The sequence below is a fragment of the Carassius auratus genome, unplaced genomic scaffold (genome assembly GCF_003368295.1).
Source record: "Carassius auratus strain Wakin unplaced genomic scaffold, ASM336829v1 scaf_tig00215112, whole genome shotgun sequence".
In the NCBI taxonomy this organism is placed as follows: domain Eukaryota; kingdom Metazoa; phylum Chordata; class Actinopteri; order Cypriniformes; family Cyprinidae; genus Carassius; species Carassius auratus.
This window is the reverse complement of record NW_020527941.1, coordinates 35001-40000: the sequence shown is the minus strand read 5'-3', so window position 1 is coordinate 40000 and position 5000 is coordinate 35001.

Genomic DNA, 5000 nt, shown 5'->3' with positions numbered 1-5000 from the left:
TGCCCGATCTCTGAATATTTGCAGGTTTGGGCCTGGTTAGTACATGGATGGGAGACTGCCTGGGAATACCTGGTGCTTTAATCTTTTTGCAAAATTTCACGAATTATGTAATAATCTTTCATTAAAAAAAAAAAAAGAGTCAATGCCCGATCTCTGAATCTTAGCAGGTTAAGGTCTGGTTAGTACTTTGATGAGAGACTGCCTAGGAATACCAGGTGCTGTAAGCTTTTTGGACATTTTTCACTTAGTATATAATAATTTTGCCAAAAAATAGAGTCAATGCCCGATCTCTGAATATTTGCAGGTTTGGGCCTGGTTAGTACATGGATGGGAGACTGCCTGGGAATACCAGGTGCTTTAATCTTTTTGGAAAATTTCACGAATTATATAATAATCTTTCATTAAAAAAAAAAAAAGAGTCAATGCCCGATCTCTGAATCTTAGCAGGTTTGGGTCTGGTTAGTACTTTGATGAGAGACTGCCTAGGAATACCAGGTGCTTTAATCTTTTTTGAAAATTTCACGAATTATATAATAATCTTTCATTAAAAAAAAAAAAAAAAAAAGAGTCAATGCCCGATCTCTGAATCTTAGCAGGTTTAGGTCTGGTTAGTACTTTGATGAGAGACTGCCTAGGAATACCAGGTGCTGTAAGCTTTTTGGACATTTTTCACTTAGTATATAATAATTTTGCCAAAAAATAGAGTCAATGCCCGAAAAAAAAAAAAAAAAAAGTACCAGGTGCTTTAAGCTTTTGGGCTTTCTTTCCTACTTATATAATGTACTGGCGATAAGATTGGCTGCTCTTTAAATAGCCCTCTCTTTGCAGCAGACTTCGCTTACGGCCATACCAACCTGGCTATGCCCGATCTTGTCTGATCTCGGAAGCTAAGCAGGTTTGGGCCTGGTTAGCAGAGATGGGACCAAGTCACACATGTGCAAGTCTCAAGTAAGTCTCAAGTCTTAACCTTCAAGTCTCAAGTAAGTCCCAAGTTTTTTTTTTCTTGAGCAAGTCAAGTCAAATCAAGTCACAAGCTATGTCAAGTCAAGTCCAAGTCAAGTCACCTTAATATTGTTATTTTACCTGCAGAATCTGATCTTAATAAAATTAAAAGGCAAGATATAAGTAACTGTCAGTAAAGTAAAATAATTTGGATTTGCATTGTAAATACTCATGTTCAGTAAAATACATCATGGAATCAAACAAAATTGTAACTTCCTAAAATTATTTATTTTTCACTTCTGCCAACAGTGTTTGAAATGTTTTACATTTTCAACATTGAGTCCATAAAACAAATAATAGCTAAACATCCAACAGACTCCTCTCTGAACACCTCTCTCTCTCTCGCTCTCTCTCTCTCCCTCTATCTCTCTCTCTCTCAAACACAGTTTACATACAACATTAAACTGTTACATTTCTCCTCTCTCTCTCTCTCTCTCTCTCTCTCTCTCTCTCTCTCTCAGAGTATAGAATATAAATATGACGTATTTTCAGTTGTTTCATACTTTTTTGTTATGTACAATACAGACCAAAAGTTTGGACACACCTTCTCATTCAAAGAGTTTTCTTTATTTTCATGACTATGAAAATTGTAGATTCACACTGAAGGCATCAAAACTATGAATTAACACATGTGGAATTATATATGGAATTATATACATAACAAAAAAGTGTGAAACAACCAAAAATATGTAATATTCTTGGTTCTTCAAAGTAGCCACTTTTTGTTTTGATTACTGCTTTGCACACTCTTGGCATTCTCTTGATGAGCTTCAAGAGGTAGTCACCTGAAATGGTCTTCCAACAGTCTTGAAGGAGTTCCCCAAGAGATGCTTAGCACTTGTTGGCCCTTTTGCCTTTTGTCTGTGGTCCAGCTCACCCTTAAACCATCTCGATTGGGTTCAGGTCCGGTGACTGTGGAGGCCAGGTCATCTCATCACTCTCCTTCTTGGTCAAATAGCCCTTGATGCCTTCAGTGTGACTACAATTTTCATATTCATGAAAATAAAGAAAACTCTTTGAATGAGAAGGTGTGTCCAAACTTTTGGTCTGTACTGTACATAACAAAAAAGTATGAAACAACTTAAAATACGTCATATTTATATTCTGTACTGTATATATATATATATATATATATATATATATATATATATATATATATATATATGCACTTCTCATGATTGGGTAATCGCGGCAGCTACATTAGTTTTTCTGATTAATTGTTTTGCTCTATGAGAAAGACAAGGTAACAAAATATTCGGGGCTTATGCCCCCTTAGCCCAGCCCTAGCGCCGCCCCTGGAATGCGTTTTTTTGAAGGCCTGCTAGCGGATCATTAGGGGCCGTTCACATCACGTCTTTTGCGCGCGCAAGTTCGTTATTTCCAATGTAGGCGCGCGTTATGTAGTGATGTGTCGTTCTTGAACGATTCGTTCATTTTGAACGAATCTTTAATGTGACTCGGGAAGAACGAGTCGTCTCGGGGAGTGATTCGTTCAGTCGCGCATGCGCATTATTCTATGGGTTCTGTTCTAGTAGTAGTAATTCACCTGTCATTCAATGCAGTCTTGAGCCGGAAAGAGAATTGATTAGTTCATAGTTCGAGTCTATCGGGTTTTTGACTCGTTCCTCAATCACGTGACAGCCCAATACGTTAAACCCAATGCAGCATGAGCCGGAAAGAGAATTGATTAGTTCATAGTTCGAGTCTATCGGGTTTTTGACTCGTTCCTCAATCACGTGACAGCCCAATACATTAAACCCAATGCAGCATGAGCCGGAAAGAGAATTGATTAGTTCATAGTTCGAGTCTATCGGGTTTTTGACTCGTTCCTCAATCACGTGACAGCCCAATACGTTAAACCCAATGCAATTTGAGCCGGAAAGAGAATTGATTAGTTCATCTCATGAGTCTTCGGGTCGAGTCGTTCCTTAATCACGTGACAGCCCCATACGCTAAAACCATAGACACTGACAGTAAAAGAATGCAGATAATTGAATAGTTCATCTTTCGGTTCTTCGGGTTTTTCGTTCTTTTGTACTGTGTGACAACATTGGCTAGAGTAATTAGTTCATTTACAACTTTCCTTACAAAATGGGTGCGTAGTACTTATTTATTATTAGTATTATTTACTCTTACAGTAACGTGATGCATTTCTGGTTTCAAATTGTTGTTTTTAATTTCTGTCATGGTGGTACTTTTCCATAACACTGAATGTGGAAATAAAGAGTTGGTTATGCTTAAAATGTTGATCTTTTTTTCTGTCTGTTTGTTTTTGTTTAGTTGTGCAGTTATTAAATCAGATTGTCTGTGTAAACCATACTTTTGTAACATATGACACTTTATAAACATTAAAAACACTGTACATACTTTTGAATAGTTGTTTATTGTTTATTACAGAAAAGCTTTTTAACAAAGAGGACAACTATTCCAAAATAAATTAAAATAATAAAAATGTAAATAATTAAAAATGAAATTAAAATGAAAAGATAATAAAGCCACAGGGTCTAATAACCTTAACAAATGAACTTTAAAAGTACAATATATAAAAAAAAGAAAAACTAAATATTGCACAACAAGCTATTCCCAAAATAATTTTAAACCATTTGAATAAAAAATAAATGAAAATTAAGAGATACTAAAGCAATGGAGCCTTATAACAATAACAAATTACCTTTTAAAATCACAACAACAAAAATATTGCACAACAAGCTAGTCTTTTTCTAAATAAATAAAAATAAATAAGCTTTAAAATAAATAACACACTGTGGCTATATTTTTAGGACTTGCTTTAAGGCATGTTTACATTATTAAAAAAACAACAAGCTCCCTGACCTTGGATGGGCTGAGTCTGTGAGTTCTTCTATCTGAGATAATCTGCCCAGTTTTAGAAAAAAAAAATTCAGATGGCACGGATGTGGCCACAATGCAAAGTCTTGTCTTTGTGACTTCAGAAAGGCTTGTGTATACTGGTGAACATCTCCTCCACCAGGCCAGAGGGTCTGATGTGCGGGGTAAGAGTGGCTCTGCAAGGTTGGCCATCATAGCATCTGAGGTCTCAGAAGAGGTAGCAGAAGGCCTCAAGCTTGCTACCCTCTCGTCAAAGTCTTCCCAAAACATGGCCCCTGCACTGGCAGTGAACCAGGATCTGAAACTCCTCACTCTGAGCTGGGTTAAAACTGTTAAAGCTGAAGTTATCATAACCTTAATGTCTTTAACATTTGTCTTTAACATTAATAATTCAAATTCAAAATGTTATTTGCTTTTAATGTATGTCATTATGTCCTTTTTTGAGCAATCTTCTTATACATATATTACACCAATATGTCAAGTCTGCCTAGGAAAAGCAATTATTATACCAGCAAACTCAAAATTGGAGTAAAAATGAACAAACTAGTCTATAAATACTTTTTATTGTAAGCTTGGATTATTATATTATTATATAGCCTAGTGTTTATTTACCGATAGACAGTCAAGAAGACAAATTAATCAAAATTTTATTTATAACAGGGTTTTATTTATTTATAAAATAATAACAAACCACAGATCCTCAACAAACAGTAACAAAAACACAGTGACAAATGTCAGAAATAGCGCATGGGGCTGTCACGTGATTAAGGAACGAGTCAAACTTGACCCGAAAGACTCATGAGATGAACTAATCAATTCTCTTTCCGGCTCACCGCATTGGTTTCGCGTATGGGGCTGTCACGTGATTAAGGAACGAGTCAAACTCGACCCGAAAGACTCATGAGATGAACTAATCAATTCTCTTTCCGGCTCAAGACCGCGTTAGTTTTGCGTATGGGGCTGTCACGTGATTAAGGAACGAGTCAAACTCGACCCGATAGACTCATGAGATGAACTAATCAATTCTCTTTCCGGCTCAAGACCGCGTTAGTTTCGCGTATGGGTCTGTCACGTGATTAAGGAACGAGTCAAACTCGACCCGAAAGACTCATGAGATGAACTAATCAATTCTCTTTCCGGCTCAAGACCGC